General features: G+C 39.1%; 1 protein-coding gene across 2 annotated transcripts in view; it reads right to left on the reverse strand.

The window, feature by feature from the left end:
- sr (stripe) overlaps positions 1 to 15,267 on the reverse strand; it is a 28,325-nt gene that overhangs the window by 8,596 nt on the left and 4,462 nt on the right. Inside the window, exon 1 of one of the 2 annotated variants that reach the window (XM_066742494.1) lies at positions 9,345 to 9,476. The exons of the other annotated variant lie outside the window; for it this stretch is intronic. The gene's annotated coding sequence lies outside the window, so the exon portion shown is untranslated. Of the gene's footprint in view, positions 1 to 9,344; positions 9,477 to 15,267 lie in introns of those variants that run through there. 2 annotated transcript variants of the gene reach the window in all.

Consider the following 15,267-nt stretch of genomic DNA (forward strand, 5'->3'; position numbering starts at 1 on the left):
CGTTTTTTTCGTTTTTCTATAATAATGGCTTGTATTCTCTTGGGTCTAAAAGCATATAGCCATATAACTCTCGATGGAGTTTCGTTGTACGATTAACTTTAGAATTTTATTTAGAGGGGATAAGAATGATAAATGAAATGAAAATGAAGGAAAGGGAGAAGAATAGAAAGAAGCAGAGCGATTCTGGACTCTGACCAAGCATTAGGTTGGATTAGTCGGAGTGAAGGAAGAGTAAGAATTTCCAGAAATAGAGCAGGGAATTAGAGAAATCGGTAGGAGCGGCTGGAAATAGCAGGGCGGAATTCGGAAGATGAAGGAGAGATTTTCAGGAGGGGAGAAGATATTTGAGAAATTTACAAGGTGGATGAATAAATTATTTGGCGAGGGGATAAATGAAAAACGCGTTGGATTGCTAAATCCCTATATCGACGAGTTAACATCATCTGCCTTTGTTTACCAGCGCGAAGGGAAGTATGCCCGTAGAAGCTTTATATGCGAAACACCAGTTGCCAGTGGACATTAATTTTCATTAGCTCATACGAACCGGTAGACTTTACAGTTTAGGCACGTAGCGATCGCGATGCAGCCTGTGTGGCGCGTGCACGACAGCAATGTATTTCGGAGAGCCACGCGTACGCACATTCAATTGCATCTTATTTTACCTTTTCCTTTCGCATCTCCTTCAATTGTTTACACGTTCTTTTCCACTTTTTTCTTATCCTTTCTTTCCATCCGATACCTCATTAGGACATTACGCGCCTCGCATAAAAGCATGATAAAGCGAGTAAAATATGAAATACTGAAAAAAACCAAAGAGCTATTTTAGGAGAGAAAAACAGCAGCCCCCTCTCGCGTATCGATTTTAGAACGCATTTTCGAAGACAAGAATATAATGTTAAAAGTTCCACTGAAAATTACAATATACAAAATTATTATCTAGCAATCTCTTCCATAACAGTAAATTGTACAATAAAGCCTAAACATTCGTATTTACTACCAGCAATTTTAATAATATCATTTATCTCTGTGGCTGGAGCTTGGAGAATGATGAATATCTCTAAGATACTTCGGGGAATAAATTGTAGCAAGTTACCTTAATGAGCTTGAGAGCTAGTTTATGTTACTCGTGGTATACAGCAAGAAATATAGCTGCATTCTTTTGAAATTATAATTTTTAGAGGAAGTACTCGTTAAGAGGAGTCTGAGTTGGGAATTTTTGGTAAGTTTTTAAGTAGCTGCGGAAGAAAATGAAGAGGCAAAGTGGGAAGACGGTAGAAAAATGAGCGAGTTGGATATGGAGATGGGAGAAAGGAGGAGGGGGGAGCGGTGGTTGTTTAGAGGGTTTGGCATAAGTGTGCGTGGATGTTGGAGCGTGCAACACGTTACTGGCACGACAACAAAATGTTCTAAAATAAGCGAGGCTGCTCGAAGAGGCGGTGGGCGCGCTCTATTCGCGGCGCGACTTGGAGCGGGTTTGCGCGGGCGATCGTCTCTATTTTGGGCCGCCACGCAACCACCTGAGCCGACCAGCATCCCCAAATAACCAGGATGACTGCGCCTCACCTCCTTCTCTTCCTCCTCTCCTCCATTCCAATTGTCCTCCCTCCCTATCTTTGCCCTAACTGCTCATGATCCTGCATCTGTTTTTCACTCGATATGACTCATTTCGTGCATTCTCCCCCCCCCCCCTCCTCCTCCCATCGCACACCTCGCCACAAATCAATTCAAACTCTCCCATCATTATCTTTGCTTCAAATAAATCTCAGACCCAACGAGTACAATAATTTAATATGGCTCGTAACTTGGTCGAACGATCTATCAGTCTCCCTAATCCTGAAATTCACATCTTATACTCCCGGTTATAATAATCTCAATCACAGAAATGTGCGGTCCAATTCGAGTCATTCCCGAGCTATGAAACTCTTAGTACTACCGAGATCAACGATGTTTAATACTAGCTCTCTTAAAATAGATTTGTTTATTTTGTATATATAGCAGTGATCTTTAAGATCTTATTTCTGGTAATGGATAGTTTCGCTCTCATCGAAATCATTGAAAACTCGCGTTTCTACTTCCTTTTAGTCGGTTAACAAAACATTGCAAACTTTTGTAATAATAACATTCACAGAATTCGTTACCTTATAATTCAATATATAAAGATAAATAAACGACAATTTATCGGTAGGTCGAAGTTTCGCGGTAACAAAATTTGCTTACGATTGCTAGAATAAAGATCACGTATTGGTAATTAAACGAAGCGTATAGGAGACTCGTATTTGCACTTGGCACGAGTATAGAGATGCGTTTTCATAGAAGGTTATTCGCAAGCTTTAACATCCTACGTAGCGTCTCACACGAGTCTCGCGGAGAAAATTCCACGAAGGATGGAGACGTTTCCCTCGAAACGTGCGAAGAATGCAGGAGAGACACGCGAAGAACAGCCGTGCCTCTGTTACGGGCGCAAAGATTCCTCCTCTTTCATTTTCCGTTACTCCATCTCCACACCTCGGGAGAGATCAACTCCCCCTCCTCCATCACCTATTCACTCGCTTCACAGACGCATGCTACAAGATCTTGAGAATCCAAATAAACAAAAGAAAAAACAAACAAAAAATAATCAAGAAGTAGAAAGGATAAATATATACATATATATTTAGCCTCATTAAACTGATATATAACAGAAGCAAGAGCGATGGTGGAATGAAACTGTTTGCAACGAAGTATTGGAAGGAGTGGAGGGAAAGAGGTGATATATACATATATATATCAAAGCTGGTATATCGATTATAGCAGCCGCCAAGCGGAAAAGCCGATATTGTCTGTAACCCACATCCGATGCAATTAGGAACGAGCGTGTTCTTGAGCCTACTGTGTGCATGCATATATACGTATACCGAAGACATAGCTGCTGCTGGTTCATAGCATCGTACGTGTAAATAAGTCGGTGCGCGCACGCTCCTTGCCAGGGCCGCGTAAGTCACGCTCGTTCACGGTAGCCCGCGGCGTTCAACATTAGGTTCTAGTCACTTTATGCGTTCACTGATGTCATCCTGCTGTACATGGAAAGAAAAACACAGAGAAGGATGGAAATGAATAGCAAGCAACGTCTCGCGTCGCTCGAGTCAACGCGAAATTGCCTATTTTCCGTTCACCTTGTACAGCTCGCGCGTATAGTTCGATCACAAACCTGTCAATTCTAATAACAATAATAATTACGATAATAATAATTGCAGAGGGAAGCTAGCGTCGGAAGCTGAGAAAGATCTCTCGCGTTGAGGATAAACGCAAATGTATTTCCATTATCCCGAGCAATCTGACATAATTAATTAGGCATATGCAATTAATCGATCACGAGCATCGCGCATAATATATATATATATATATATATATACACGTTACGTTACATTTTATTCTTATCTATCGTACAATGGTGCCTATCTCTCGATGGTGATTTATTGCACTCTGGCTTCGTTCGCAATTAGCAATGCTTCGTTTAATGGACCGTTTGGCCAATCCGAGTATTGCCTTTCGTGTAAAAATCAGAGCTATATATACGTATTATGTAAAGTATAATATGAAAAGTAATGACCCCCTATTGTAAGTTTTCATTATAATGTCTTAATGGTCGATGTTTCCACGTGTATTAAATCTGCTTTTCTACTCTCGACACGAACTCGGGGACTCGAAGTTGCGTCATGTATGCGCGCGCGTGTGTGTGTGTGTGTGTGTAGAAGCGCGCGCGCTTGTCTGTGCGTGTGCTTCGTGTGATCGATGCTTGAAATACATTCCCGCGACATTTGGCACGAGCCTGGCTGGAAAAATGTCGAAACGGCTTGGAGCACCGGTAAGTGGTGGAAGAGGAGCAATAAAGGGGACGGTCGACAATTAAAGAGATACGGAAGAAGCTAACAATGCGATAATTCTTACCGCGCGCGAGCACGCTACACCCATGCGATGATTCACGATCAAAAAACTGCAGCTTATACGTTAACTTTCATTTCGAAGTCGTTTTCTCTTATACCGTATAGGTACTCTATGCTCTCTGCAAGAAATTGCATTATATGTCCTATATTACACAGCGAGATCTCGGTTATTAATTTCTTGCCAGAAAAGAATCATTCGACATGCATCGCATTAAATAATAATATAATACCACGCGGCTATGCTATATACTAATAATAATAAATAGTAGCATGTATTAACTCGGTCACATTGGGGAACAAGATTAATCGACGAGAATTTTTTCACGACGCTGCGCGATACGGATCACTTTTTTACAGAAGAGAGATATGGATCTTTCAAAATTTGTATTCATCGATGCCATAATCGCTATTCGTATATTTTGCTAATGTTGTTTGCAGGGGAGAAGGATATTCTGTATTTTTTTTCTTATTCCAAGTGCATTATCATTTTTGCAAGTGTATAAGTGGTTCTGTTTCGAGTGTGCCAGGCTGTATAGTTGTATTACCCATGAAGAAAATATCGAGAAAACTGAAACGATAATGGCAAATGATTGGTTTTGCGATGGAGAGTCAGTGGTACGTATAAAATGGATATAGGTGTACCCAAAGGAGTATATATATATATATATATAGGTACATACACAAGATGTGTGGTAGAATGTTGAGTTGCTACGGAACGGAGGCAGAGAGGTGGGGTGGGGTACTCATTGTCAATGAGTCACGCGCGAATCTTTCGCACGTTTTTGCGCGGCAGCGCAGCGTGCTCATCGATTAACGATCATTTCCGGTTACTATTCGTATATTTACGCGTGCCGTCTCGCACTCCTACCTCCCATATAGACTTTCTAGCTAATCCTCGCGGGCAATACTTCATGGACCCCTACTGCAATCACTTATAAATCTCACAACCAAGTTTTATCGCGGTACCTCAAATTTTTCTCACCTATCCCTATATATATATATATATTGCCGAGAACACTTTCAGATACAACGTAAGTGTTTCACGCATTATCGCGGTCACTCGTTTGCGTTTCATGGCGCGGATCTCGTTACCTCCGCGTGTCAAGAATACTTATCGTGAATGAATCGTATCGTAATAGCAAATATATATATATATATATATATATAATAGCTGCAACTCTAATGCAGAATATTATTTTACGTAGGCTGCTTTATTGTTATTTTTATTAAATTGAATGTAATAATGAGAGAAACTATTTTGTTTACGAGTTTCTTATTCCGATGAACCGTTTAATTCCTGATAGAAATTCTTTGGTTAATTTAATAAAAGATATGTATAGGATGTATACTGTTGGTAGGTGAAATCAATTGGTAGGGGTCTCTAGCGCGCCGGAGGTGTGTAATAAGATTAATTGAAATTAGCTCTCGGCTGGTTCCATTAGATCCCATCTTTGATGGGAATGAACGTTTGTCGCTGGCTGCGAGACCGCGAGTAATTTAATTGCGTTTCACGGTTAACCGAGTGCTCCTGCTCTCCGCGTTGTAAATAACGATGCCGATCGGTGATGCAACGTAGCACCACACGAAGGAGCAGCAGTGGGGGGGAGGAGTAAAACGAGGCGAAAGAAGAACGGACCTCTTTGGACGATCAAACAAAACGTTCCTCAAGGACCCTCGTAAAATCGTTGCCCGCGGCCTCGCGCATCCGTTATCCATCATCGAAGCAAGAATCGTGTGGCTCGCGCGAGTCAAGTGAAAGATAACAACGATTACTAACATATTGTGCGTGGTAGGCTTGCCGGTTGACTATATATAGTATAGAATATATTTTATTATTATTACACGCGTTCGTATATATATGTATATATACACCGGTGGCAGAGAAAGACACAAGCCAAGCAAGCTTTTTGTGCACGGCATATTCATCCGAGATCAATTAATGCTTTTAATCGACTTGGACTCTATAAATATACGTCAACTAAATATCACGAGCTATTTATTATCCCTTTCACTCCTTTCTTCCCCGGCCGATCCTCCGTCGTGTTCGACGCAAAGCTACATACACTCCGTTCTATACGTATCGGTGAATCAAATCAAAATTTATAATAGATAAATATTCCCGATTGATTTATATCGAGTCTATCGTGCATGCTGCAGGATTTCAATGAATCGTCAGCGGAGAAATGGCAATAAAGCAAAAGATAGAAAAAAGTGGCTTTCATCTAGTCCACAGCCAAATAAGGAGAGGAAAGACTGTTGGATCCCGTTCGTGAAAGTTATATACGAACAAATTGAGCTTATAGTGTGTGTTATATTTAGAAAAAAAACTTGCTATGATTTATATCGGCGCTAATTTAGGGAAAAGAGATGAAGGCGGATCGTTCAGTTGGAAACGCTTAACACATCACATTATTTGCCATTTAACTACCGATGAACGTCTCGTTTGCCTGCTTAAAAATGTTTTATGCCCCTTCCCTCGAAATTAAAAGGGACGGACGGGACGTGCTTACACGCGCGCGTCTTCTTATCCTTGTGCGCGCGTGTTTACGTTTCTGTGTGTGTGTGTGTATTCATATTATAAACACATGTAGGTAAGTACAAGTGCAAGTATGGTATAGAACATATAAGGACGAGTATGTGATAGTAATACGGATGTGAGACTTCTTCGAGAAGACGAGCTTGATTTTTTCAAGAAGCCCGTAAAGGCAAAGGCGTATAGAGGTAAATTTATTATCGAAAGAATAGTAGTATAGTCTACTCGTAATTTACATCATACTTCCTTGTTTCTTGACCTTTTAATGTGTAATTTCGTTACAATGACTACTTAGGCACAGGACATTTTAGCTGGACGTGGCCATACACTGGACATGACCAAGCTCGTAACTGCTGTTTCTTCGCACGTTCCTAAAGCTTTTTCTTGCCTATCGCTTATAATGTTTGAGCCCTATACTATAATGTCTAATAAGCGTGATGTATACCCAATAGAGTCTTTTCCATCATTAGTCTCCAATTTCCTCAGTGTTTACGACCAATCGAGAATCAAATTCAACTGAAGGCTTTGATCCTAAATCAAACACTTCTTTGTATTTTTGTTTTTTATTGGAAAGAGTTTTTTTAAAAGTCTTTATGGACAACGATTCTTTTATTCATAGGCAAAAAATTGAACAGTTTTATAACGTAAACATAATTTTGTGTAATGTGTTATAGTTGAAACGATACCACAGCATGTAAAATTGATGACACATCTACCTTATATACATTAGCGATCAATGTTGATGCTTAAAATGAACTGTCTTTTAACGCGATATAATATGTATCAGTTATATAAATCCACTTTAAAAATAATTTTTAAAAATAGAAGAATAATGCCGATCGAGCATCACTAGCCAATAGCTAATGAGGGTAGGCTATGATCTGAAATATCAATGATTAAAAATAATATCAATTCATAAATATAGCAAGAGTAATTTTCTATAGTCATGTTTATTTACTAACAATTTATTAAAAGCAACAAATAGATTATTTTTCACACTAACGCAAGCTCTTTACGAATATAAAAAGTCCTGTGCATCACAGAGGGCTTAAAGTAATCTAAAATACAAGTTAACGCGTCAACAGTTTATTGGCTTCATCGTAAAAAACTAGCAGCCGCTTCTTGCATAAAACTATTATCCATTATCTATAAATCAAATAATTATCACATTAAAATTAATTGACTGTCCACTAAGGTTAATTATGATCTGCTAATTATAGGCTACAATAAAACAACCACTCATTTACCTGTTAGTGATCTTTAAGTATATTCGAGATGTAGTAACGCTCTTTTTTTCACATTACCGTTCACCTTTGTAAAGGGCTTACGTCAAGAAATTTAAATAAGTGCACTAAATAAATTCTGCATCGATGCGAGATCATTTTTTTTCCAACTTTTCAATTTATTCAATACCGTTCAATGTATGACATGAATAAATTCATCGATGGGTTAAAATTACTAGTTGTAAACTTTGTCGGATAGTTGTTGGAATATAAAGTAGTACTAATTAGTAAAACGACTAGCTATTTATAATAATGCATGATTCTTTACAAAGCTTGGATGAATGGAGGATGAAGAATGAAAGGTGATCGGCGGAAGCTGAGTCTCAATTGACATTGAACAGTGCATAAGATTACGAAAGCTAAACTATTTTTGAACCGAGTCTTATTGATCCCATTTCGATTGAGCCTGCTGCAGCAAATAGCTCTCGCCAATTCCATTTTTTTCCATTACAACGAACCGCGCCCTAATCTCTACTCTCTTGTTCTAACAATTAATTCTTTTTTCCCTTTCTCTCTCTCTCTCTCTCTCTCTCTCTCTCTCGCTTTATTTATCCATCACACCACAAAGTCAATTGAAGCAACACACGCGTCATTTATTAATGAAAGTCGACGCGTTCGACGAGGCAGCATGGTAAGTCACAGACTTTCAATGGCAAGATCATTTCAAGGCTGAAACTGCTGGCTATATACCATCCGGTTCCGTTTGATCCAATTCTTTTTTTCGTTTGCTTCCTCCTCCTCCTCCTCTTCGTTATCGTTTTGTTTGCTTTGCCATGAGATGATGCTAATGCAGTCCCCATCGAGGTACTGCCATCGCGAGCTCGTCTCTCATCTCCGACCAGTAATTTGCCAACCACCTTATAACTCCTATAATTCTATCACCTCCCCCCTCCTCTCCTCCCTGACAAGTTTTCAGTGTATCGTTCCATTTTACACATATCAATCCAAGTACCTATATACCGAAGGCCAAGATTGACTCTGGAAAATATCTCGTTTATCCATATCAATTACAAGCTTCGACGAGTATTTTAGGCCCCGAGCCTCGAGTACATGTTTTTCTCGAACGCCTTTATTACCCTTCACCGATCGTCGTCACGTGACTGCATAATAACGAGATGATTCCAAAACATAAAATTACCACCTTTTACTCGCTATTTAATGTAGGTACACCAGTGGAAGAGTAATTTTAAGGGATTTAATTGGCGAGGAACAAGGTCGTTCTCGAGTATATAGGAGCCATGCAGTAGGAGGATCGAGGGAAACGTGAAAATGGTGCAATGGCACGAAGCTGATTCTATTCTCATGCGAATCGATCGGATTGATGCTTTTCTTAGCGCCACGTGGCACCACTCACGAGCGCGCGTGCGACGTGCTTGCCTCTTTATGCATGCATTTCCGACGTCAGAGCAACATCGGTACAGTGTAGTATATTGGGAACGGTATATAGAGAGCCTAGTGCATTGCAGACGCGGAGTCTTTGCAGAATGTGCGTCCGTATGTGTGTGTGTACATTGTAGTATAATAGTATAGCGCATATACATATATCTACTGCATAGTATTGGATATATATACATATATGTATATACCAACGCAGGAAATACCGACCATTGATCGTCGATAGCCAGCTCACGCATTCTCTACATTCTCGTTACTAACACCAATACACATCTAATAACTAAGCTCACTACATTCGCACGATTTGCAGGAGATCGAGCTACTTTCCCGCACACTTACCGCTCGACTGTCGCTGCTACACTGAACGACCGTTTCTTTGATGAGTTAATGATGCACCTAAGGCTGATGGAAAACTTGATCCTTGTGAAAACAAAGTTTCTTCATCTATGAAGCACAACGTCATCGTCCGAGTATTACGCGATCTGAGCATACATGTACCATTTAATGCCCGACAATTATAAACATCCATCTGATTTTACGAGGACGGAAACTTTAATGAAAAAAAAAAAACCTCTTTACGCTCTATGGCGCAGTAAAACCATACAGAGCTGTAGATATATATATATATATATATATATATATATATATATGCGGTATATGCATACGTCATCCCTGAGGGGGAGCGTGAATTATTATAACTGTCCATAGACCTATCGATGCAATCAAAGATTTTTATGAACGCGTGTTTCAATTATATTTTATGATTTGACGACACGGACATTATTAATTGTCGTCAAGGGGAAAAACATGAATGTTCGTTATCACTTATCAGCATTCACGCACGTATATCAGATTATAAATTAAAAACTACTCGATCCTCGATATTGCTTTAATGTTTAAGGTCTATATATATAATAATATTGTACATGAAGCATCGAATGATATTATACATTTTTCGAATGATTTATTTATATGTTATTCCTCGCTCTATGTGGCTTATGTAAATAAAATTAATTCGTGTACACTGCGTTACGCTGTAGCCTGGTGCAATTTATTTACCGGCTGATTGCACGGGATGCCTTGTTTCGTGATTGAAGCACTCTCGTTAAGGAGGAACAACTATATTCTGCTCGATATCCTATCTCGCTAATGTCTTCTCATGGTTGCTTAAAATATTCAATTCCCCCATCTCGCGATAATTCATTCGCTTAATCAGCGCTAATATTTCTTGCTTGCGCGATAGGCTTTCGCGCGACGTCCAATTTTATAGTCCACGATCTGCACGCGTTTTTCCATCGCAGCTGTTTGCTTTTCTTTTTCTACGAGCGACCCTTATCGATTTTTCTGTCTAGCTGACGTTGTCGTTCGCCAACTTTATCTCTAATACATGTATCTAATGATGAACTGTTCGCACTAGCCTACCTATCACCCGATCGATCCGACTTGCAAAACGTCCACGCGATACACTCAAAACAATCCTAGAGAGTCATAAATACGCTATTATATATATAAATGTAGAATTAGAGGAGCTTAACACTGATGTAGCGCAGTGTTTCGATAAGAAAGAGCTTGAAGAAAAAGGAAACTTTGTCGGTGTAAATTGTTTACACTGTCCATACAGTACACTTGACTAAAAGATGTCTAAAAAATGTGTATAAGTCACTTGGTGCTATATAGGTTTGTAATTTTTAGCAAAACTGTACAATGATGCACGTACGAAATCTGTGTTTCATAAATCGAGGAATAGAGTGAGGAAAATGGTCAACCGAGACATTTAAATGTGGATAAATTGCAGTTTAAGATTTTCCTTTCCTTTCTGAAATGATTGATCGCATTAGAAACGAATTAATGATGGGAATAGTAAAGAAATCAGTCGCTGAGAACTGTCCCCGGCGAGATAGGTACGCGAGGCTGATCGTAAATCGTGAATGGTGAGCGGCCAGCCGGCCAGTAGTGCACTTATAATTATCGCGCTCATAAAACTTCAAACCCATACTCCAGCCTCGACATCCATGAATTTCTTTAAGATTTATGAATGTCTGATATTAATAAACTTACTGGACACGAGGGTAAGACTCGTTCCGGTTATGCGAATTAGACGAGAACGACGGAATTAAAATGAAAAAGAATCAATCCGCGTCGCGCAGTTTTTAACTTCAATAACACCGGACAGACACGCCACCAGCGAAAGTTACATTAATCTAAATTAAGAACGGAATAGCTCAGTAGCCACAAAATCGTAAAACTATTTTCAATTCTAAAAATACGCAAACAATGACCTTAGACAAAAATACTTTCCACCAGGAGATGTTCAGATTTTGGTCAAAAGACTCGCGAACGCCTCTCTCGCGAACACAAGGATTGAATTTCCAAATATTTATAACTTTTTCTTATAAGCCCGATATATACTTCAATTTTTCCAACTCTTATACTCCATTATTACTGTATACTACTGACAATTCTATCGTCAAATTAATATGGACAAAGCTTTCTGAGAAAAAAGTCATTCTCTATCCGAGCAAGCATCATAAATTATAAAGATCGTAAAATGTTGCAGTAAAAATTAATTAAAGCTTAAAAATGTATAAGCACACAATTATATCACTAAAATGATTCGAAGCCGTCGCTTTCTGTTGCAGGTAATGCGACCAGCTGGCAATTTCATATTATATTTTTCACTTATAACTTTAATTCTTTATTTTCTTTCAAGAACCAGATTGGAAGATGAGTGCGCGAGTGTGATTGGTAAACAGTCGGTCGATGCATTTTGGCGGTCGACCGCAAGAATTGCAGGGATCGTCGGTCACGAGAGAACTGTGACAAATCGGATTTGTGGCTTCGTCAAGGACAAACTATCGAAAATTAACATATATTCTTTTCAATCGGAAAATCAGCTTTATAAAACTCTCTACTAGTGCATGGGTTATTCTTAGGATTATCGAGATAGAGCTGTATAATTGATTAGAAGAAATGAAAATAGAAAAAATCAATAAACGCACCATTGTTTTTAAATTTCTAGAAGAAAATGATTTTCGATGAATACTTAGAAAGATTTTACGTTCTTTGTATCGCGAGTGTTTGCGTTTTAAAAGTGTATATAAATAGACCGCGGATGCAGAGATGTCTGGTTAAAATTGTCCTGCACGGTACATGTGAACGCTTAAATATACAATAATTGTTACGCTTGAATTTGACGTTTCATCGTAGCGTCGGAGGATTGAGTGGCGCTAGCCATGCAAAACTAGAAGGATGACGAGCACAGCAAATTTGATCAAATGGTTCATCGATGTAGCACGCGCCAATATCTCGTTTCTGTTTATGATCCAAGCTTTACGCTATTCGCGAACAGCTTAATACGGTAACTCAACTTTTCTCGTGTGCCCAAAATGTTCTTTTTTGCATGATAAACGATACTCACGAAACGTAAACACGGTGACGCCAAATCTTGGCACCATGGCAAACTGACCAATATGTGTGCCTTATTTCTACATATCCCAAACTGCAACTATATCACATATACTTAATATATACAGCGCGTTATTATTAATATCGAGGCAAAATTGATCATTAAATTAAATGTACGTAATAACGATCGATAAATATAAGTATGTACATCAGTATATAGTTACTAAAAGTTGTGGCTAAAAACTTTTGAAGGCTAGTGTACACGCATGTGCTGTACAAAGGATATATAGCAAGACACACGTCCTCCGTATTTGGTTAAAATCGCTCCATAATTTTCCGGTATGCCAAAAAGCATCGATTTTAAAATCCGCAAGGATGCACGAAGCCAAGTAAAAACAATTTTTATCGTATTTTGGTACATTTATCGCCCGTAAAATTGATAAAACCTTTTACGCTCGTATACGAGTATAAATATGTAAATTGGGTAGATAGATAGAGTTGTAAAGTCGTAAATGGAATATGAAAGAATGAAGCGGTTTGCTTTTATAAGAATACTAATTGAAAAGAGTACTAAATTTTATGAAATAGGGAGTTTCGAAGAGTCACTCTCACCGCGATCTTTTTGGAAAGCAAAGAGAGTCTATTTGCGTTTCTAATAAGAGAAATTACGCACGAATCTGGTATGAGAATTAGAGGAGTTTATATAGATGAAGAGTCGTTACAGCGACGAAGCTGCAAGCGTGACGTAAATGATGACGAAGATTTTGGCAACGTGGACGTGGCAAGTGTGTTTCGTTGCTTCCACACGAGTCAAGGGTGACGAATCAACTTTACGATCGGAGGGGAAACGTCTCGCGGCTTTTACCACAACAACCGGTATGTACCATCAACGCGGGCACATGCATTCTCTAACCGTTGTCGCTGTAATTGAAAAGTTTCTTTCCTTCATTCGACTTGTAATATTCTGCTCAAAACAATTAATCCTTAATAAATTTCCCAATTTTCTATATATATATATATATATATATATATATATTACACAAAAATTAAATCACTAATTTTTAATTGATCAAAGATTCCATAAATATCGCAATCCGCATGAATTTAGACGCGGAGACATAATTATCGAGAAAACAATCACACGTATATGCGTGCTTAAGGAAGAAAACCAGTGATCGAGGAGAGGAATTGGAGATTCGAGAGTATAACGTGAATAAAAAATAGGTTGGTATATAGAATTAGCATTTTTTATTGCCGCTATTGGTCAAGTCGAGTCGAGTCTAGTTAAGGATATGGGGTTAATGTAAGAGTATATTGTGAAGGAACGTCAATGAGCGTCGAACGGTGTGAGAGGAAGGTAACTGGAGTTCCCTTTTTGCCCGCCTACCGTAGGTTCGCGCATGATGTACGATTTCCTGTCTTACGACTGCGCACAATAACAACGAAATGTCACGACGGTACATATTATACGATTTACTCCGCGTTACCATACAAAGACACGATAGTTTAAACAATGATCCATGAAAACACGGTACACACCTGGATGAAAAAGTTCTTCCTTCGTTGTACCATTATCATATATATGCAGCAGTCTACGATACACACATAAATCGAGTGGCCATTGCAAGTTATGTGCTACCAATTTTTATCATTATTCTCCACTATCGTATAACAGTGTAGATTCTATCCTACGCGATTCGCTTAACTATTGACAAAACGCTAAGAATCAATTAGAGATCTGCGAGAGCAAAGAATAATTTTTCAATTAATTAATTCAAAATACTGTTGTGTGCCATATAATGAAGGTCTTTTCAAAAGCAACGCAATCAAATGGAGGATCAAGAATTTGCTCGGTTGAAGAAACCAACGATCATTAATAAAAAAAAAAAAGACGAGGGAAACTAACTCGATCTTTTGAATTCTTGATCGATTGTGCAAGATGGGTTTACAGATTGTGCCTTAGCCATAGCTATGGGGGCCCACTTGAGATCTTTCATAAACTGCGATTTCGTACGTCATTTAACCTGTCAGTGCTATTAAAATGTAGATAATTTCTCTCGCGTGGCACGTTAATGAGAGACTTGTACTCTAATTCCTGCAACCCACGTGGCTACTTGCTCAATGGATACGTACATACACACGTGTAGTATGTACGAGAGTGGGTATTGAGGTGGAGAAACGATTATTTGCAAAACTCTCATTAGAGTCTAATCGTCGTAGCTCTCTCGGTAGTACAAAACGGTAGACTTGAGAATAGAGCAATGGGATGGAGAGAGGGAGGGGGGAGGGGGGGGGGGTGGCAGCAGCGAGAACAGTGTGTAGGAATAAAACGATTAGGCGTGGCCCGAGGTGGCTGTCGTTAGTCCTTTAATCTTTTAATCGTTTCTTTAACGTTCGGACGATCTCGTTCGATTGGAATTGACGCAAGTATTTGAGTCTTTAATTCGACAGGAATTAGAGTGTCCTCTAATCCTCTTCTTAGCTTGCCCTTTAATACTATTGTGTTTTTTCTCTCTCTCTCTCTCCCTCCCTCCAGACCTCTTTCACTCCTCTTTTGCTCAGCAGATCGTTTTTTTATGCTACCGATGACGATCGAGTCTCGCTCATTGATCGACGTCGACCCGATCCTTAATGACAGTACAACGACGCATTAGAAGAGGCTGCTTTTAGCCAAATCGCGCTTCGCTCGTTGACCTCTTTTCTCTTATCTCTCCATCCGTTACTGTGC

The sequence above is a fragment of the Prorops nasuta genome, unplaced genomic scaffold (genome assembly GCF_024137725.1).
Source record: "Prorops nasuta isolate Cenicafe-Biocafe unplaced genomic scaffold, Cenicafe_Pnas_1.2 PNAS00030, whole genome shotgun sequence".
Taxonomy (NCBI): domain Eukaryota; kingdom Metazoa; phylum Arthropoda; class Insecta; order Hymenoptera; family Bethylidae; genus Prorops; species Prorops nasuta.